The 23426-nt window shown below is 36.8% G+C and overlaps 1 protein-coding gene across 2 annotated transcripts in view; it reads right to left on the bottom strand.

Moving 5' to 3' along the window:
• Ccdc91 (coiled-coil domain containing 91) overlaps window positions 1-20935 on the bottom strand; it is a 347370-nt gene extending 326435 nt beyond the window's left edge. For both annotated transcript variants that reach the window (XM_058576297.1, XM_046436020.2), the window contains exon 1: window positions 20747-20935. The gene's annotated coding sequence lies outside the window, so the exon portion shown is untranslated. The remainder of the gene's footprint in view (window positions 1-20746) is intronic.
• Window positions 20936-23426: the final 2491 nt, after the last annotated feature.

The following is a 23426-nucleotide window of genomic DNA, read 5'->3' as shown; positions in this document are numbered from 1 at the left end:
CCAAGAAAAGCTTGCTATATAATGCAACATAAGAAACACAGGGAAAGAGTTCTGGTGAGAATGGAAGAGAAACAAAAAAAGCTCAGAAATCAGTTGCATGATTCCAGACCTCAGCATTGTTACACAATCACAATGGAAATGGAAAGAATGTGTGGTAATTAACCAACTTTAAATGCTAAAAGTATCCAAACATTTTTAAAAAAACTTTTTAAAAAGGAAATCCTATAGTCTTCATGACTCCCTCTTTAAAAACACAAAACAAAGTAAAATTAAGTGCTGAGTACAGTTATTTACTCATGGGTTTCCCCTATTTTATTTAAGCAGTATCTTATTGAGCATAGGATTCCCTTTGGATATATAGGTGAAATTTTTTTCCCAGTAGGTGTAATTAACTTCTTAGCCCTCAACAGGGAGAACAAGGGCATAATGATTATTCTCCATAATCCAAAATGGTATTGTGATATAAACAAATAAACAAATCTCAGCGAACAATAGAAATAACAGTACCTGAGTTTTACCAAATATGTTTAAATCAAAGCAGATATTCATTAGTCACTAAAGATTATTGCTAAAACCCAATATACCTGGGGCTGGGGTTGTAGCTCAGTGGTAGAGTACTTGCCTAGTATATATGATGGACTGGGCTCGATTCTCAGCACCACATATAAATAAATGAATAAAATAAAGGTGCATCAACATCTAAATAAAAAGCATTAAAAAAACTCAATAACCTGATAATATAGATACCATTGCTTGAAAGTGTCTGTAGCTAATTATGAAATCTTAGCCTAAATTTCTATGAAATTTACTACAATTTTTCCTTGCTCTAGGACTCAATGTCTTAAGCATATTACAATTTCCATCCCTCTTCCATATAGTATAGACATTTATCTATTAAGTTGCCTTTGGGATACTAAAAGAAATAAAGGCAAATTGTTAAGAAACTTCAAGGCTACTCTTCTTGATAGATTCTGTGGTAAGATGACAATACATTATTAGCTCTATATTTGACCTTCTTCCATGCCAACCACAGTCTATTGTTGCTATTCTGGGAAAAAAAATAGTCAATTGATGTTGGGGTTTTTGTTGTTGTTGTTTTGTTTTTGTTTTGTTGTTGTTCTTTCTGGTAAATATCTTACTCAGGGTTCCTCAGAGAGAGAGTAACAATAGAGTGTGTCTGTGTGTGTAAATTGATGGATTATAAGGGCTCACACAATTAGGAAGGCTGAGAAGTCCTGAGATACGTAGTCAGCAAGCTAGAGGCCCAGGAGCATTGCTAATACAGGCCTAAGAACCAGGAAGCTAACAGTATGAGTTCTAGTCTATGTCTGATGCCCTGAGAACCAGGGGAGAAAACAGTCCAAATTTCAGTACAAGTGCAGGAGAAGACTGATGTCCCAACACAGTCAGGAAGAATAAGTTTCCTGACATAGCTTTCTTATTCTATTTAGATCTTCAATTGACAGAATAAGGCATTCACATTAGGGAGGGCAATGTGCTTTATTCAGTCTATGAATTCAAATGTTAATATTCAAAAAATATCCTCAAAGACATACCCAAAATAATGTTTGATCAAATATTTGGGTAAACTACGGCCCAGTCAACTTGACAAATAATAAAATCAATCATCTCAGGTTCATTACTTATCAACCTGGCACCCACATGAATCTTCTTAAGTGTGGACTTAGTCTCTAAATAAATAACAAGGTCATAATCCCACTTACAATGATACAAATAGCCTACATATAACTTGAAATGCATTAACTCTTTCCCCAGAAGAGGTGAAGTTTACCCTTTGAAGAGGTGATGTTTACCCTTCTTCTTGATATATTATAACTTAAATACTATGATGCAAAGCTAACAATATTTAAATTCTATAATATAAAATCAAAATATTTTATGTTACTGAGGAATAAAAGAGAGAACAAAAAGATATCTGCTTTATATTATACACACACACACACACACACGCCACATACATATTCATAAGCAAATGAGAAGAAAATACATGTGAAAATTATAAATCACTAAACAGAAGATAAAGTTCCCATGTAAAAGATGTTCTCCCTATACCAAAAGGAAAACAGCATTCTTGTCATCAAAGATGGGAAGATGGAGCCATGTGAAATCCATATAAGAAAATCTTAGTAAACTCATCTTCCTAGTGAGGGAGAAGTAGTGCTTACTCTAGTAATAATATATAATTCACTGAGATAATTTTCAAATTATAGTCAATTCAAATCCGGTCATTTGGTCATACCTGATTTATGACTACCTTCTTCCACTACTTACTCTATATTCCCTTTGCCTTTAGGAGGCACTTTAGCTAGTTTTGATTGTTTACCTAATGGGGTGAACCTAACCTTATTTCTGAAGTGTCATGGCCATCGTGCCTGGGTTGGGTTGTTGTAGATTTCTACTCACCTTAACCACAAGCATGGTAATACTGAGATATTCTAAGGGTCTCTTATATTTCATATATATTCTTCGTCGCCTCCACTGTGGAATAGCAGTCTACTTTCTCCCTAATAGTCAGCACCAATCACCCAAGCAAGAGCCATGCTCTTCTTTTCCTATATATTCAGAGGCATGAAGAGGCCAAAGTTGCCAGGAAAAGTCTTAACTTCCAGTTAAATGGAAACATTGTTGTGCCTCCTGATAGAAGCATTCCTCTAGGCCAGCAGGACATAAGATCATGGGAACATGAAGTAAAAGTTTGACAGTGGGTCACTAGAAGTAATAGTGAATAGTGAAACTCACATTTCTACTCCTTCATTCCTTGACTCATGAATCTTCACAATGGGAGAACAATGCCATACACTGGATGCTGTTTCCAAGTATATGCATCCTTCTGGGGAATCTTGGCCCAGTTTTTCAAGGTACTGCCACCAAACTGGCACTGTAACTGAGTCTTCAAAAGGCCACTGTTCTATCAAGTCAACTATTTCTGGAGAGTAGGGAACATGGTAAGACTAGTGAATTCCATAAGTACCACATACTGCCACATTTCCTTTGCTGCAAAGTGAATTTCTTAATCAAAAGCAATGCTGTATAGAACACCCTGATGGTGGATAAGGCATTCTGTAAACCCAAGGATGGCAGTTTTGGCAGAATTCCATGTACGAAGGAAAATTCACAATCAAAATAAATGTCTATTCCAGTAAGAATAAAATGCTGCCTTTTCCATAATGGAAGTGGTCCAAGATCTGCAGCCAGGTAGCTAGCTAGCTGATAGTCTAGGGGAATGGTGCCATATCAGGGACTCAATGTTGGTGGCTGCTACTGGGAGTTCAACAGTGGCCATACTCAGATCAGATCAGCCTTCATAAGTGGAAGTCCATGTTGCTAAAACATATGTAACTTCCATCCCTTTCAACCACTTGATTTATGAGCCCATTGGACATGAGGTGAGGGAAAGAGGAAGGCTAGGAACCACAGAATAAGTCAATCTACTAGATCATTAAAATCCTCCTAATCATTAAAATCCTGCTGACATCACCATTTGTTGTACATTAAGACTGGACACAAATATATTCAAGAATATTTTTGTCTATTCAGAGAGGTCTATCTATTCCTTCCCCAAGTTTCTTCTTCATCTGTTTCCTAACTGTGTTCTTTCTAAGTTCCTAGCCATCCAGCCAAACTATTGACACAACTCATATCAATATATCATCACACACCTGGCCATTCCTCCTTCCAGGCAAAATGAATGACCAGGTACATCACTCAAATTTTTGCCCACTGGGAGGATTTCCTTTCATCACTATCCAGAGATTCCCCCAAAGGAGCTGCAGATGTCTACTTTTGAAGGATGCCTGCAAATCCATGTAGACCATCTGTTAATCAGGCCTGAGTTTTCTTTTCATCTGTCAATGGATGTTATGTAACTCCTCATGAGGTCACAGGTACAGGTTCGGAAAAAAGAGACAGTATAGCAGAGTAGGCATCACCTCTTCACGGAACTCTTTTGGGCTTCCAGGGCCTGCTTGGGCCTAATCCCAAATATAACTCTTTCATTTGGTGATAGAGTGCTGCTGCTGAAGGAATTGAGAACATGCTACCCTGCAGTATGCTGCTTGGGTGTTTTGATTATTTTAAACCAAAAATACTTTTAAAATAGCAGGTACAGGACTATCACTAAACAGAAAATAAAGTTCCCATGTAAAAGATGTTCTCCCTATACCAAAAGGAAAACAGCATTCTTGTCATCAAAGATGGGAAGATGGAGCCATGTGAAATCCATATAAGAAAATCTTAGTAAACTCATCTTCCTAGTAATTTCTCTACCAATTAACAACCTAGCCCATGATCCTTTGCCCCACCACATTTTACAACTCACTATTCTTTATTCAATTCAGTAGAAAATGGTTAATTCTAACCACTTCTTTTGAGTCTTTATTATGAGTGTTCCCATGTCGCATGAAACTTACTTTGTCTTCTTTTCTATTGTTAATCTGTGTTAAGTCAATTTAACTCTCATGACCAGTCCAAAAAAAAACCTGAAAGGATAAAGGTTTTGCTTCCCCAGTACTGCATACACCCAAATTTATGGGTTAAGTCCAACACACAGTTCTCAGGTCACATGGTAATTTGGTGGTCCACAGTTAAGTGTCACTATCTACTGAGGCTCCACAGCAGATCAAGAGCTGTTTCTCAAGAGTGAAATAGTTATTCATGGAGGATAGCAGGGCTATGTTCTATAATTTCAAGGATATGAGCTGTGATTCACCTGTAGGGCCTGTCAAAGGTTCCAAACAGCATCCCTATCTGCCACTGAAATATCAAACACATTGGAGATACTGGAAATATGGCCCAAGTGGCAGAAGTGATTGTATAGCAATCTAGACCCACTGCAGAACATTTTCTTATTCTGGGCCCCATTCAAAACTTGCAACTTTTTAGTCACATGGTAAATAAGTTAGTATAGCACCACCCAAATGAGAAATATGTTTCAAAAAGGCCCACTAGATATGATGCCTCTGTTTTGGGCTATAGGAGAGGACAACTGTAACACTTTCTTATCTTTCATATTAGTATAAATATCTCAACATTCCCACACCAGCAGACTCCTAGAAATTTCACTGATAAAGACCCCAGAATTTTACTTGAATTTATTTCCCATTCTCTGATATGCTGATGTCTTATCAATGAGTCTAGAGTAATCACTATTTCTCCCTCACTAGGTCCATTCAGCATGCCATCTATGTAATGGACCAATGTGATAATTTGTACAAGAAAAAGGTAATCAAGATTCCTGAGAACTAAAATTATGACACAGGACTGGAGAGCTATTATACCCCTGGGATAGGACACTGAATGTGTGTTGCTGACATTACCAGGTAGAACTAAAATGCATCTGAGAGGCAGATGTAGACACAGATGTGGAAAAATATATTTGCCAGATAAATAACTGCATACCAAGTACCAAGGAATAAGATAACTTGCTTAAGCAATGAAAACACATCTGGTACAGCAGCTATAATGGTAGTGGTACAGCAGCTACAATGGGAGTCACCACTTCGTTAGAATTATGATAAGCCATTGTAATTTTCCAAGATCCATTTGTTTTCTGCACAGGCCAAATAGGAGAGTTGAACACGGATATGTCAGGAATCACCATTCCTGTAACTTTCAAGTCCTTAATGATGGCACTGATCTCTGCAATCTCTCCTGAAATGTATTACTGCTTTTGATTCTATTTTCCTAGGTAAACAAAGTTCTAAAAGCTTCGAGTAGGTCTTTACCACCAGAACAGCTCTCACTTTATTAGTCAGGGAACCAACAATAGGGACTCTGCCAGTTGTTATATTTTAGCACTCCAAATGGGGAAATAACCCAAGAATGCATTTAAGAACTAACAAGTCTTAGTGAAAATAAAATGTAAGCTAACCACTGATCTCTCAATGCTCATGATCCCCTATTCTAACTGATGGATCATAGGGACATTTTGAGCCTCATGGAATTAATTTCAGTTCAGAACCAGTACCCAAGAGGTATGATTTCTTTTTCCCCAGTGCATAGTTATCCTGGTAAAAGAACCATGGGTGCCTTGGAAAGGATTGAAAAAAGGCTGAGTATAAATTTTTGGCAGTGTACTAAGGATATTCTGTGATTTCTCTTCTCAAAAGGCGAGACTTTATAGTGGGAACTGCAGTCATTGAATTGAAAAATCTATACAATTGTAGAGGTAAATTCTGGTATGGCAGGGAGCAAGTGGCAGCACTTAACTGTTCAGTGCAAGATGGGTGTGGTTACCATAATGGTCATTAGAATAGTAGAGTCAAAGAAGCAATCAGAAGAATCTGATTCTTGCCCATGGTTATTTGATCATGGTGTTTCTAGAGTGAAATGGGGAGCCTAATATATTTTTAGTTGATTTGCCTAAGCAGAAAATTTCTAGGTTAAGTGAACAAGAGTCAAATCAAAATAATAAAAGCAGTGCATTACGACTCTCAGTTCCCAAGATTTGAGATAGTTTGCAGACCTAGAACCCCTTGAATGAAGGGGAGCTGAAACCCCTTTGAGGAGTTCTGTCTGGCTCTCTAAGCTGCAAGAGTAAATGCAGAATCTCTGCTTAGTGAGCCAATATCAATAAATTCGGCCTGATCCAACTTTAGATTCCTTCCACCACTATCCTACATCCTCACTATCAATACAAACATGTGTCCCAGATGTGAAATTTAAAAACTCACAGTTCTTTCAGAGTGTTGCACATTTCCTCATAAGTCATACTTTGCACCTTATCTCTAGAGTCTACTGAGACTTAAACCTAGCTTAGGTCCAGAATGAAGGATGAATACACCCACAGTGAATCTCCACATCAGGTACAACCACAAGAATGGGATGCTAATTAGAATAAGATGTACTCCTTGTTTACATAAATATGTCAAAATATATTCTAATGTTATGTATAATTAAAAAGAACAAATAAAATTAAAAAAAAAAAAAAAAAGATGAGCCAGATACAGTGGCTCACACCTATAATCCCAGCAGCTCGGGAGGCTGAGACAGGAGGATTGCAAGTTCAAAGCCAGCCTCAGCAAAAGCAAGGTGCTAAGCAACTCAGTGAGACCCTCTTTAAATAAAATACAAAATAGGGCTAGGGATGTGGCTCATTGGCCAAGTGCCCCTTAGTTCAATCCTGGATATAAAAAAGAAAAAAAAAAAGATAAGGGATGGCAGACGCAGGTCCTCAAGAGCTTCAGCATTACCTTGTATGAAGTTTCCTCCAAGCAATGCAGAATTAATCCCCTCAAGAGTAGGGTGGATATTCCCACAGGAGAGGGGAGAGTTCTCTTCAAGTGGCAAAGAAGACGCATCACAATTTAGGAGTTTAAAATCACCAACTTTATCAGGATACCCATTCCAATTTTGAGGATACTGTTCCTTAACAATCAATGCCCTTACTATAATATATTTGCTTTTATTATTCTCATATCTCAAGATGTCTAGATAGTCAAATCTAGTTGTTTTTCTTTTATTAGAAAACTCCTTAACCAGAAAAACCAATTTTACCAAGTAATATATTCAGGCACAATACACAGCAAGTATTTAAAAAATGTTTCTTTACTTTGCCCTTTCAGCATAATCATTCTAGCAGTTCAATTAACTTTTTAGCCATAATTCAGAAGCCCAAGCTGAAATTTTCCTCTATATGAATTGATTCAATTATATAAAGACAATAATGGCATAATGATTTACAACATTAGATGTCTGAGGTAATGATCTATATTATCAATAAAAGTACTTTACATTACCTCTTATCAGATCTTTTTCACTCATTCAACTAACAAACTAATTTTCCTTACATTTACAAATTTCTGACTATGTCACCCTCCTAAAGATAGGAGCATACTATAGTTCTTATCCACAGCATCAAGCAAATGCCTACTTGAATGACTAAATGACTTTAAAGTATATGGGGAATTTTTATATATCTACATTACAATACTGAAAATGAGTTCTTACATGAGGCTGTAATACACATAGGTGAAGAAGAGAAATAGTAGAAAATAACTGGGGTAAAGTGACATTCAGAAGAATTTGGACCACTGAAATACTGTACATGACATTAGCAAAAATGTTCTCCATAAAATAAGAGCAATAGTGGCAAAATCTGTCAAAATCAACTTTTTCAGAACTCGAAATCAAACAATCTTACAACAATCTAGGGAGCATGTAAAGAAAAACTGTTGAATCTGAGTAAGAATAGGAAGCTTCATGGGATTTTAACCTGTCCCTATTCTCACCTCCCTCAGCTGCTCCCTCAGCTCCCTAGCACCATGATAGCCTTGAAAACCAACAGGCTCAAAATCATGATTCAATTCAGTACCCTGGAAGCTACCAGAGAAGCAAAATGGGGTTGGAACTCCTCCAAAGCCCCATTCCCAGAAATTTTCATTTTTGTCCTTCATAGCAGTTCCTTGGAAAATGCCACTCCTGTACTTGTCTTTATTTGATCTGACTCAGAGCATGCCCAGTGCCAGTAATCTTTTCCCCAGACGGCATCTGTCAAAAAACAAACAGGACCAATTGTTTAACATCACATCTGCCTGACATGGTATAACTGTTGGAACAAATAGCAAGCTAACCAAACGAAAAGCTGGGAAATTTCAAAATTAAAGCTGGGGAATAAGATATCCATAGAATGAATCTAAAAAACTGAAGTCATGTATACTGCTGTATGCATACTCATGAATATCTGTATGGACTCAAGAAAGACCTAAGATTGTCCTAAGCTTTCGCAGGTGGCTAATCTTCAAGTCCTGAACAAACAGGAAATGAAGGCTAAGGCAGAGTTGTAAACTGCCTACCTGAGTATTACAGGCATGACCATCATGCACAGAGATCCTTGACAAAGCTTGAGAGACTCACTGGTTCCAGGCATTTATGGAAATAATCATCTGATCATTACATGCCCTGAAGGTAATCAAAAAGAGACTTCAGTGGCCACATACATAAAGAATTAAGGAAAATTACTATGCAAACAAAAAGCATCAAGAGCAATAACAGCTACGATGACAAACCCTGGGAAGGAGACAGAATCTATTTTTATAATTGTATAGTTTTCAAAGGACATGCAAGAGACAAGATATCATGGTACACACAGAGAGGGAAAAGGGCTGTTAATAGAAATTAGCACTAAGGCAGCACAGACATTAGAGTTATCAGACAATGAAATCAAAATGGGCTACTTAAAATATGGTCAAAAATATAGCCTCAAATAACTAAAGGAAACCATATCTTAATAAATGGGGGAGACTGATTGCAATATCTCACCAAACAGATTATTAATAAAAAATAGGAAATATAAAAAAAGAAATAAGTAAAATTTGGAGTTGAAAGTATAAGAACTTAATTGAAAATTTCACTAGAAAGGCTCATAGCACATTTGAGCTGACAGAGGAAATGAACTTGAAGATAGGTCAATTGATATTGTCCTGTCTGAGAAATAGTAAGAAAAAATAAGGGACAAAAATGAACAAAAACATCAAGAAAACTGTGATAAATCATCAGGCATATCAACATGAGCATAATGACAGTATCAGAAAACAAGGAAAGAAAGGGACAGAAGAATATTTAAAGAATAATGACAGAAAACTTTGCAAATTTAATGAAAAATATTAATCTATATACCTAAGGATAATCTTAAATAAGAGTCCCACAATTCTGACACATCATACCCAAACTTCTAAAAGACTAAGTGAATCTTCAAAGCCATATGAGATGCAACTCATCACAAACAAGGAATACGGATTTTACATCTGATTTCGCATAAGAAAGTGGGCAGTTAGGTGACACATTCAAAGTTGGGTGTGGGGCACTATCAACTAAGAAATCTAAAACAAGCAAAACTAATTTTGAATATGAAGAAATTAAGACTTTCCCAGCTAAACAAAAACAAGAATTCATCTCTAGAATTTCTTACCTAGGACAAATAGTGAGAATCCTTCAGGCTAAAATGAAAGGATAACAGAGGGTACTTGAATCCACATAAAAAAATTAACAGTACTGGTAAAAGTAACTGTATAAGTAAATATAAAAGAAAATATAAATGTATATTTGTGACTCTCTTTTACACCTGATTTGAAAGACAACTGCATAAAGCAAAAATTCTAAATCTATATTGATGAGCACATAATATTAAAAGATATAATGTTTGTTACAACAGCACAAAGGGAAGCACATTTTTAACAAACTTAAGTTTGGATTAATCCAAAGTAGATTGTTATAAATTGTCATTTGCAATTCCCGCAGCAAAAACTAAAAAAAAAAAAAAAAACACCTTCAAAACATGTAGTAAAAGATTAGGGCTGGGGTTGTGGCTCATGGCAGAGCGCTTGCCTTGTATGTGTGAGGCACTGGATTAGATTCTCAGCAGCAGGTATCAATAAATAAAATAAAGGTCTATTGACAACTAAAAAAAAATCTTAAAAAAGGAACAAATTAAAATGGTACAGCAGAATATATCTATTCACTACAAAAGAAGTCAGATAAGGCAGTAACAGAGGAATTAAGGAACAATAGCAACAATTACAAAAACCACTCACACTGAAAATGTACAAAAAAGTAAACAGTAAGATGGCAGGTCTTACCATATCGATAATAACTGTAAATGAACTTAACATTCCACTCAAAAAGCAAAAATCAGTAATATGGATGGGATACCACCATGGCAGAGAAATGGCGTCACGGGCGGAGGAGATAACTGCATTGAAACCAGCGCGACAGCATCAAATAAATTTATAGGAGTAAACAGTAACTCAGCAGTCAAACAGAACAAGAAGTAACATGAGCAGCATAAAAAAGCAAGGAAGAAAAGGAGTACAAACAATGAAGGACAGCCTAAATATTCAGGAGGACCTAGAGTCAGCAGAAAAATGGTCAAATAAAGAACTCAAGGAATACCTTAGACAGATGGAATGGAACCTTAAAGAAGATACGAGACAGGAAATCCAAACAGTGAAAGAACACTTTGAAAATGAATTACATAAACAGATAAAAGAAGAAGTTAAGCATCTTTATCAGGAGATAGAGATTATAAAAAAAAAACCAAACAATAATTATAGAAATGAAGGAAACGATAAACCAAATTAAAAACTCAATTGAGAGTATCACTAACAGAGTGGAGCAAGTAGAAGCCAGAACATCAGATAATGAAGACAAAATATATCATCTTGAAAAGAGCCTAGCCAACTCAGAAAGGCTGGTTAAAAACCACGAGAAAAACATCCAAGAGATATGGGATAACATAAAAAAACCAAACCTACGAGTCATCAGGATAGAAGAAGGTACAGAGATTCAAACCAAGTGAATGAGTAACCTGCTGAATGAAATAATTACAGAAAACTTTCCAGAAATAAAAAAGGAAACGGATATACAAATTGTAGATGCATACAGGACACCGAGCACACAAAATCACAGTAGACCAATGCCAAGACACATTGTTATGAAGATATCCAATATACAGAAAAAAGAGAAAATATTAAAAGCTACAAGAGAAAGGAGGCAGATTACATTCAGGGGTAAACCAATAAGGTTAACAACGGATTTTTCATCACAGACGCTGAAAGCGAGAAGATCCTGGAACAACGTATTTCAAACACTGAAAGACAATGGATGCCAACCAAGAATTCTGTATCCAGCAAGATTAAGCTTCAGGTACGACAACGAAATAAAAATATTTCATGATAAACAAAAGCTAAAAGAATTTGCAGCCAGAAAACCAGCATTGCAAAGCATCTTGAGCAAAACACTACACGAGGAAGAAATGAAAAACAATAACCAAAACCATCAGTGGGAAGTGCCTCTATAAAGACAGAGGGCGGGGGGAAAGCTAACCATGCAGAAACAAACTAAATTAAAAAAAAAAGAAGAAGAAGATAAATAATCAAACATGGCTGGAAGTACAAACCATATATCAATAGTAACTCTAAACGTTAATGGCTTAAACTCTCCAATAAAGCGACATAGGCTGGTAACATGGATTAAAAAAACAAATCCAACAATATGCTGCCTCCAAGAGACACATCTGATTGGAAAAGACATACACAGGCTGAAGGTGAAAGGTTGGGAAAAAATATACCATGCACACGGTCCTCGTAAGCAAGCAAGGGTGGCCATCCTCATATCGAATAAAATTGACTTCAAGACTAAATTAATCAAAAGGGATAAGGAAGGACATTATATACTGTTAAAAGGAACCATTCACCAACAAGACATAACAATTATCAATATTTATGCACCAAATAATGGTGCTGCGATGTTCATAAAACAAATTCTCCTCAAGTTCAAGAATCAAATAGACCACAACACAATAATTATGGGTGACTTCAACACACCTCTCTCACAATTGGACAGATCCTCCAAACAAAAGCTGAATAAAGAAACTATAGAACTCAATATCACAATCAACAACCTAGACTTAACTGACATATATAGAATATATCAACCATCAAGTGGATATACTTTTTTCTCAGCAGCACATGGATCCTTCTCAAAAATAGACCATATATTATGCCATAGGGCAACCCTCAGTAAATATACAGGGGTGGAGCTAATACTATGCATTTTTTCTGATCATAATGGAATGAAACTGGAAATCAATGATAAAAGAAGGAAGGAAAAATCCTACATCACATGGAAAATGAACAATATGTTACTGAATGATCAATGGGTTACAGAAGACATAAAGGAGGAAATCAAAAAATTCTTAGAGATAAATGAAAATACAGACACAACATATCGGAATCTATGGGACACAATGAAAGCAGTTTTAAGAGGGAAATTCATCGCTTGGAGGTCATTCCTCAAAAAAAGGAAAAACCAACAAATAAATGAGCTCACACTTCATCTCAAAGCCCTAGAAAAGGAAGAGCAAAACAACAGCAAATGAAGAAGAAGGAAAGAAATAATTGAAATCAGAGCGGAAATCAACGAAATTGAAACAAAAGAAAATATTGAAAAAATTAACAAAATTAAAAGTTGGTTCTTCGAAAAAATAAATAAGATCGACAGACCCTTAGCCATGCTAACGAAGAGAAGAAGAGAGAGAACTCAAATTACTAACATACGGGATGAAAAAGGCAATATCACAACAGACGCTACAGAAATACAGAAGACAATTAGAAATTATTTTGAAAACCTATATTCCAATAAAATAGAAGATAGTGAAGACATCGATAAATTCCTTAAGTCATATGATTTGCCCAGACTGAGTCAGGAGGATACTCACAACTTAAACAGACCAATAACAATAGATGAAATAGAAGAAGCAATCAAAAGACTTCCAACCAAGAAAAGCCCAGGACCGGATGGGTATACAGCGGAGTTTTACAAAACCTTTAAGGAAGAATTAATACCAATATTTTTCAAGTTATTTCAGGAAATAGAAAAAGAAGGAGCTCTGCCAAATTCATTCTATGAGGCCAACATCACCCTGATTCCGAAACCAGACAAAGACACCTCAAAGAAAGAAAACTACAGACCAATATCTCTGATGAACATAGATGCAAAAATCCTCAATAAAATTCTGGCGAATCGGATACAAAGGCACATCAAAAAAATTGTGCACCATGATCAAGTAGGATTCATCCCTGGGATGCAAGGATGGTTCAATATACGGAAATCAATAAATGTTATTCACCACATCAATAGACTTAAAAATAAGAACCATATGATCATCTCAATAGACGCAGAAAAAGCATTCGACAAAGTACAGCATCCCTTTATGTTCAAAACATTAGAAAAACTAGGGATAACAGGAACTTACCTCGACATTGTAAAAGCTATCTATGCTAAGCCTCAGGCTAGCATCATTCTCAATGGAGAAAAATTGAAGGCATTCCCCCTAAAATCTGGAAGAAGACAGGGATGCCCTCTATCACCACTTCTATTCAATATAGTTCTCGAAACACTGGCCAGAGCAATTAGACAGACAAAAGAAATTAAAGGAATAAAAATAGGAAAGGAAGAACTTAAATTATCACTATTTGCAGAAGACATGATTCTATACCTAGAAGACCCAAAAGGGTCTACAAAAAAACTACTGGAACTAATGAATGAATTCAGCAAAGTGGCAGGATATAAAATCAACACGCATAAATCAAAGGCATTTCTGTATATCAGCGACAAAACTTCTGAAATGGAAATGAGGAAAAACACTCCATTCACAATATCATCAAAAAAAAAATAAAATACTTGGGAATCAACCTAACAAAAGAGGTGAAAGATTTATACAATGAAAACTACAAAACCCTAAAAAGAGAAGTAGAAGAAGATCTTAGAAGATGGAAAAATATACCCTGTTCATGGATAGGCAGAACTAACATCATCAAAATGGCGATATTACCAAAAGTTCTCTATAGGTTTAATGCAATGCCAATCAAAATCCCAACGGCATTTCTTGTAGAAATGGATAAAGCAATCATGAAATTCATATGGAAAAATAAAAGACCCAGAATAGCAAAAGCACTTCTAAGCAGGAAGTGCGAATCAGGCGGTATAGCGATACCAGACTTAAAACTATATTACAGAGCAATAGTAACAAAAACAGCATGGTACTGGTACCAAAACAGGAGGGTGGACCAATGGTACAGAATAGAGGACACAAGAGACTAATCCACAAAGCTACAACTATCTTATATTTGATAAAGGAGCTAAAAGCATGCAATGGAGGGAGGATAGCATCTTCAACAAATGGTGCTGGGAAAACTGGAAATCGATATGCAACAAAATGAAACTGAATCCCCTCCTCTCGCCATGCACAAAAGTTAACTCAAAGTGGATCAAGGAGCTAGATATCAAATCAGAGACTCTGCGTCTGATAGAAGAAAAAGTTGGCGCCGATCTACATATTGTAGGGTCGGGCTCCAAATTCCTTAATAGGACACCCATAGCACAAAAGTTGATAACAAGAATCAACAAATGGGACTTACTTAAACTGAAAAGTTTTCTCTCAGCAAGAGAAACAATAAAAGAGGTAAATAGGGAGCCTACATCATGGGAACAAATTTTTACCCCTCACACTTCAGATAGAGCCCTAATATCCAGAGTATACAAAGAACTCAAAAAATTAAACAATAAGAAAACAAATAACCCAATCAACAAATGGGCCAAAGACCTGAACAGACACTTCTCAGAGGAGGACATACAATCAATCAACAAGTACATGAAAAAATGCTCACCATCTCTAGCAGTCAGAGAAATGCAAATCAAAACCACCCTAAGATACCATCTCACTCCAGTAAGATTGGCAGCCATTATGAAGTCAAACAACAACAAGTGCTGGAGAGGATGTGGGGAAAAGGGTACTCTTGTACATTGCTGGTGGGACTGCAAACTGGTGCGGCCAATCTGGAAAGCAGTATGGAGATTCCTGGGAAAGCTGGGAATGGAACCACCATTTGACCCAGCTATTGCCCTTCTTGGACTATTCCCTAAAGACCTTAAAAGAGCGTACTACAGGGATACTGCTACATCGATGTTCATGGCAGCACAATTCACAATTGCTAGACTGTGGAACCAACCCAGATGCCCTTCAATAGATGAATGGATAAAAAAAATGTGGCATTTATACACCATGGAGTATTACGCAGCACTAAAAAATGACAAAATCATAGAATTTGCAGGGAAATGGATGGCACTAGAGCAGATTATGCTTAGTGAAGCTAGCCAATCCCTAAAAAACAAATACCAAATGTCTTCTTTGATATAATGAGAACAACTAAGAACAGAGCAGGGAGGAAGAGCAGGAAGAAAAGATTAACATTAAACAGATACATGAGGTGGGATGGAAAGGGAGAGAAAAGGGAAATTGCATGGTAATGGAGGGAGACCCTCATTGTTATACAAAATTACATATAAGAGGTTGTGAGGGGAATGGGAAAATAAACAAGGAGAGAAATGAATTACAGTGGATGGGGTAGAGAGAGAAGATGGGAGGGGAGGGAGGGGGGATGGCAGAGGATAGGAAAGGTAGCAGAATACAACAGTTACTAATAGGGCATTATGTAAAAATGTGGATGTGTAACCGATGTGATTCTGCAATCTGTATTTGGGGTAAAATTGGGAGTTCATAACCAACTTGAATCTAATGTATGAAATATGATATGTCAAGAGCTTTGTAATGTTTTGAACAACCAATAAAAAAAATAAATTAAAAAAAAAAAGATTGAGTTAAAAATTATCAGAAAACTCATGGACTCATCAAGACTTATAGTAATGCTATGAATTTGAAACTAGAGTCAAATGAATATAAAAAATCTGAATAGCAAGAAGTTTATGTGAATGAAAATAGTTTTCTATTATATGAGTGTGGTATATTATTTTGTCACTTACATGCTGAGCATCAGTATATTATGTTTTTAAATATAATGGCTGTATAATTGCACAACAAATTTCAACAAGCAATACATGTAGTATATGCAATTTTTCAAAGAAAAATGACCACATTAAATTCCAAAGTACTCTTAATGGTATGCTTTAGTGATAACCTTTGCTAATATTTTGATAGAAACCTTAAAAAAATGTTTCCTATGTATCTATGAACCAATTTTAGCAAAAATTACATCATATTGTATTTGCTTTTAAAAGTTCCTTTTATTGTTTTCTGGATCATGGCTCTTTTTCTTTTATCAATGACTATTTTCCAAAATATAAAATTAAGTGTTATATGTATTCCATTTTGGGGAGTACTTTACTTTTACTCCCACAATTATATTTAGCAAACAACATTTATATATTATCAGCCTTTTAACATTTCTTAATTTTTATAAACAAATTGTTGATGAATAAAAGAACAAAATGTCCATCTGTCTGTGTTAAACCTTGCATTTGTTTACCACTGTTTGGATGGTTTGGATGATGCTCACAGTGAACCATAATCTGGCATCATTCTATAACTTCTTCTACTTTTTCTTTCCAAATGTTTATAGTTTACCAATTACTGAGCAATGGATTGATTTATTGAGGAAAGACAGGCAGAGCAATTTTATAGGCTTATCACAGTTTTCAGTAGAGACAGATTTACCTTGATGTCAAATGAAGCTCAAGTTCCCTGACCTCATTTGCAACAATTTTTACAAGGTCCTGGCAGGAATCTGCCAACGGGTTTATCTGGTCAATGTTTTTGTAAAAATCAGAAAAATAAAGTTTTAAACACTGTCACTTTTTCTAGTCCAAAAAAAAAAAATCAGTAATATGGATAAAAAGAGAAGTTAATAAGCTATTAACAGACGATAGATAAAACATCTATCTCATGAAAACTATTACCAATTTTAAGCATTCAGTAGAATAAAATAGAAGTATTCATTTCAACTTGTCATCTGATTCCGGGTAGCATCTTTATGCTGTTCGGTTTTTGCAGGCTTCATTTGGTTTTCATGCCCAATTTGGGCAAATTGAACAAAATATATAATCTCATTTTAAGTAGTGTTTATTAAATTCATAATTAAAATGATACTTAACCTCACATTTAATCACTATCGTTTACTGATACCTAACCATCCATAATAATATTCATATACACCTCCATCTACCATTGAAGCATATTCTTGAAGCATATAATGGATCTTGCAGAGTACATAGCACTATCTTTACTATAACTGCAGTTCTGAACTCTCATAAAATTAAAGCAACTTTTTGAAGTGATCATGTAAAGCTGATCTTTTATCACAGGGGTAGACACAATACAAAAAGCAATTTGGCTGGTCTTTCCATTTCTATTATCTAGGCCTATTTCTGGAAGGAGATGGCAAAAGGAAAAGAAAGTCATCCTCCTCTGGGATTATCTTTATAAAAAAAAAAGATAATTATACAAGGGAAAAATGGTTTCACACTTCACAAAATAAGTGTTTTATTCATATAGGTAGTCCTGTGTTGAAATGCAATACATAAATACCAAAATGTACATATACTTTAAAGGAAAACACACAGGCTTACTAGAATTTTAACATGATGCATTTTAAAGTAGATAACATTATCTCTAATCTTCATGTATTAAACCTGTTACAATCAAAAATTCTTCACATTTCAAAAATTTTTAAAAAGTGTTGTATCCTCTGCTTGTGACAGCATGTTTCTAATTCTTTAAGTGAGATTCTATCATACACGGCCAACAGAAATCTTTGTATTGGGGATTTGACAGTAGAAGAAAGATAATATAGGTCAAATGTTTAAACTAATTTAAAATTAGAAAATAAAGAAAGTCTGGGGTTGGGGATGCGGCTCAAGCCGTAGCGCGCTCGCCTGGCATGTGTGCAGCCCGGGTTCGATCCTCAGCACCACATACAAACAAAGATGTTGTGTCCGCCGAAAACTAAAAAATAAATATTAAAATTCTCTCTCTCTCTAAAAAAAAAAAAAAAAAAAAGAAAAGAAAGTCATAAAAGGCATAAATTTGAGCAAACACTTCAGAAGTACTGATACCTTATTTATTAATTTTTAGTGAGTTTATTCTAATCATTAAAATTAATAGATTCACGTGGTAAAAATGGGAGTTCATAACCCACTTGAATCAAATGTATGAAATATGATATGTCAAGAGCATTGTAATGTTTTGAACAACCAATTAAAAAAAAAAAGGAGATACAAGTGAAAAAAATAAATAAATAAATAAAATTAATAGATTCAAAATAAACATACAAGGCTAAGAATGAAAGATGTGAGTTCAAGCCCAAGCTGGGCAACACAGGGAGATTTCATATTGAATTAAAAAAAAAAAAAAAAAAAACAAGTCATGGTATAATCCCAGAGGCTTAGGAGGCTGAGGCAGGAGGATCCCAAGTTCAAAGCCAGCCTCAGCAACTTATTGAGGCCCTCCACAACTTAGTAAAGCCCTGTCTCAAAATTAAAAATAAAAAGGAGGGGACTGGAATGATGCAAATGTTATTTGTCTAGAGTGTGTTGGTGCTTTAAATATATTTTTCAGAGTATATACAATGATGAATACTAAAAATTACTTTTTATTTGTTGTAAATTACATCTCAATGTGCCTAAATTTTAAAAGAAGTATGTCCTTTGGAAAAAAAGCACATTGAATTAAATTTGTTAAATCCAGTTTACTGTATTACAAGAGTAAGGCAAGAAAGAACAGTAGAGAAACTGTTCCTTAAACCAAAAATATCCTTAAAATATTGCAAATTTTAAAATTTTATTAGTACATACGAACAGATGTACATTGATACACAGAGTTAACCTAAAGAAAGTCACCACCTTTTTAAAATTCTCATTGTTTCATCCGCTTTCAAGAAAGAACAGAAGGAACAGGTTAATAAAGGTGATGGTGATTATAAGCTAGTGTTTAGAAACAATTTACCTGAACATTCCTCCTTCCTTTTACTAAATGGAAACATCTAATCCACCTCAATCCTTTCCCAATAACTTCAGAGAAAGATCCTGTCTTTAAATGGCTTTCTTTATTCGTAACAGTTCTATGTACTTTACAAATCTTACAAGAGCTGGGGAATCTGTAAAATGCCTCATCAGACAAATTCCTGTTTGTCCCTTTAAGGTCCACACAACTAGCCCACAGAACTACCTCCTAGCCAGTCTGGAGGTTACCAAACTTTGTAACCAGGGCAATTTTATACCACACAATATACTGGTCAAGGCACACCACGCAGGTGTACTCTGCTTGGCACCCCCATTGCTCCATTTACCTAACAGGTACAGTGCAGCCAAGACTCTTTAACAAATTGTACCAGCAGTAATCATAAGTGCAGAGTTCTCCAAATGACGGACAGCATCCTATCAATTCCTGTTTTTGCCTTACATTGTAAGGTAAAATGTTAGCCCAACTAATGATAGATGAAATATCAGCCCACCCCAAGAGTTCCATCACACAACATGCAAACTGCTTCAAAAACCATCAACCAACTCCTGCCAGGATAAATATCTGAAGACGAAGATGGCATCAGTATCTGCACAGTTGAGAGGAGGAGGGAAGGAAAGAGTGGGAATTCAAAAGGGGCCGCTGAGTCACCTACAGTTGTGGCCAAGACTTTACCCTCCAGGAAATCAGGCTCAGCCCCAACTCTCAACAGGGAAGCAAGTGAGAGTAGCAGCGGCAACACCATCCTACCAAAAAAACACTCAGCGCTGATTTTAATAGAGTTAAAAGTAAGGCAAAAATTAGGTTTCGTGTCCAAAGCTTTCCTCCGCGGTAGGTGACAAGCGCAGATGGAGGAAATATTTTTATTATGTGGCCTGGGGGTTGCGCTTTGGGTGATGGAGGATATCTGACCACTTGGCAAAAGTACTCGCTCCAGCCTTAACCCCAAAGTGCCACTTTTACTGCAACGTGTGGCCCAAGTCACTTTAAGGAAATGTAGCTGGCGGACCCAACAGAGCTTTTATCCCGCTGGGCTTGGCAAAGTAAAAGGAAACCTAAATCTGGCGTGGACAGTGACACCTAGGCAAGGATCAAAGTATCCTATCGGTGGGCGCTTCGGTGACACAATAATCACGTGTACTTGTGCGTAGACTTTCCAAAACACTCAACTCTGCAACGTGCAGGTGCCAAAGCCTGCCGGCGAGCAAAGAAACCGGTCTGCACTCCTAGTCCGGGCAGCCAGGTTTCCCTCCCGTCCGAGGCGGGTCACGCCTCCAGACTCGGGGTCGCGGCGACCGCCACAGCTGGCGGGCGGCAGAAGCTCCGCCGCCCTCACAGCCCTAACGGGTTGCTCCCCGCCGGCCTCGCGGAGCCCCGGCCCCTAGACCCAGGCCCGGAAGGCGAGCGCTCTTTTACCTGCTCCCCGCTCTCGCTCGCTGCCGCCGCCGCCGCCAAGCCGCTGCAGGGTGAGCCACCCCCAGGACACAGACCAGCAAATACACACCCCGACAAGACCCCAGACCCTCGGGGGAAACTGCGGCCCCAAGAACCCAACTTGGGGCAACCCACGCACCACCCGCCTTCGAACACCTCTGCCCCCGGAAGTTGATTTCCACCAAGGCCCGCCCAAGCCTGCGCGCTGTCACTCAAGGCACACGCGCGAGTCACGTGGCCCTGAGCCTGGGGGCCTAGGAACCCAGTCCATCCTTGGTTTGGCTTATCCTCAGAGGGTTTTTCTTCTGAAGGCATTACCCAGACCCAAGTCCTGTTAAGTACAGCTTCTCATTCCTGTTGAGGACAAGCCCTGTTTGTAGGACTAAATATCATAGAAAAATAAAACCAAATCACAATGTCTCTCCCATCTGGAAAGCTAGGTTTGGTTGGGAGAAGATCCCTTTCCCCCACCCCATCACTTCACCACTTCCAAGCTGAATTCAAAAAACAAAACAACAATAAAGACAAAACCATGGAAACTAAGCAAAGTGTCCAACATTTATGTAGTAAATGCAATGAGTTCTCCTCCCCCTCACCTTTACATATCTGGACTCTAAAGCACCAGGATGTGCCTAAACTAAGAACCTCTCCAGATCACTACTAATGTGAAAGAATTCTGCTCTAGAAGGAATTTTGTTCTTATCCTCAACTCCAGATAACAGCAAGTCATGCATGCCATCTCTGTCACAGAGACAGTCATTCCTTTTTTCAAAGCTGTCAAATAGATTCTCCTGAAGAAAAAGGAAAAAAAAAAATAACACAATTGACAGACTTTTATTTCCAAGGAAGAATAGGTATGTAGACTTGGCTGTTGCCGAATGTCAATAGCTGTAAGTAACAAAGAGGCAGCATACTTGTTAAAGTCTTTGCTTTTGCTATGGGAGAGATTTGAAGAACAGTCACTTTATAATTTTTTATTAAGTATACACTATCCTTTTCTGGGTCACATGGTAACAATGCAAGACAAGACACACTCAAAATCTTTGCTTTCAAGATATTACAATGTAGGAACCTGGGTACTTGGAGCATAAATCTCCAGAATATTCATACACCTTTATAAAAAGCATTCTTGAACATCTTGGGCATTATTTTTCTCTTCTTTCCACTCAATAAATAGACTCAAATCTGTAATCTCTAATCTGAACTGGAAGTGGAAAATATCAGCAAGATACTGACAAACATCCAGTAATTGTGGGCCTCAGACATTAATGAGAATTTCCAATACTGAGCAGGGCACCTCTTCTATACCCTTTTTCCAGATCACCCTCTTCTTTGTACATTCAATCAATATTAGAGGAAACACAATGCTTTCTTAGACATATTTGTTTACCTGCCTACTGGACCATCAAGTCAAGGACCGCTTCTCATTTGTACATCCAGTAATCTACTTCTCATTCATCTTTCTAGCATAGTGTCTAATAATCAGAAAAAAAAATTCAATAAATGTTGCTTAACCTGAGTGTAATTCCCTTTATATCATTTTGTCTCTCATATCTCTTCCTGCTTGAAATTTCAGATAGTTTCTGGGAGTTTCTTTTGCAGTGTTTACATGCTTATCCACATAATCCAAAACTTAGTATTAAACACATCCAGAATCAAATACTAATAATTAATATTTATTGACCATTTACTGTGTCCCTGCCATTAGGCTTAATATTTTCCTTCCATTATTTAATTTGTCATCACAATAAGGCTATAAATCAGGTATATTAACATGTTCACTCTTTCGTTGAGAATACAGATTTAGGGAGACTTAACCAGTGGCAGAGCCAGATCTGTCCACCAAGAAGATTTAATGTTCATTCTTTACAGCAGTAACCTCTGCTTTTCATATCACTTGTATATCAGTGCATCCAAATCTCACCACCTCTATGAAATCTCTTCCCTACAGTAATCGCTGTATTTGTTTTCTTATTTAAGTGTACAAACCAATGTATTTAGTATATTCACAGAGTTACCAAGTGACCCAGTGGAATTACCATTTGAGAATCTTCCTGTTTTCCCAAGTGCCTGTACTATATTCCCAGTACACAGGGCTCTAATTTTTCCACTGTGTCTTTTCTTAGACTCCTCTAGAATACATGTATCTATTACTTTTCAGTGCACTTTTTATAAGCTATCTGATATTATAACTTATCTTTGTTATATATCTGTCTGCAGTCCAATCACCCTCATAAAAATTGGGACCTGCTGAGATGAGAAACATGGTGCACTGTCCTCAAGAGTATCAAATGTGGAGAAAGATACAATCAAATCAGATATTGTAGTGATTACACTGAAATCAAGTTTACTGTGAAAATATGAAGAAAGAGCATTTCACTCTACCAAGGCTAAACAGGAAGTACTTCTCACTGTCTGTAAAACTCAAGACATATTTTGAAGAATCAGTAGGAATCAGCCAGCTATGGAGAGACATGACCATGCTCCAGACAAAGGATTTATTTCCTTGTGTCAGCACTGTGGAGGTTAGCATATTTTGTAGGTAGGTATAAAAGCAAAGATGGTGATATGTGGGAATGTGGCAGAAGAAATGGAAAATGTACATGGGGCAAAATAATGAAGAATTTTACAAACTGTGCTAAGGAATTTGAACCATATTCCA

This window comes from Marmota monax, unplaced genomic scaffold (assembly GCF_021218885.2).
Source record: "Marmota monax isolate L192 unplaced genomic scaffold, Marmota_monax_Labrador192_F-V1.1 WCK01_AAM20220418_F8-fsc00012, whole genome shotgun sequence".
Lineage (NCBI taxonomy): Eukaryota > Metazoa > Chordata > Mammalia > Rodentia > Sciuridae > Marmota > Marmota monax.
Note: the sequence above shows the minus strand (reverse complement) of the source record. Positions and strands in the feature narration are given on the sequence as shown.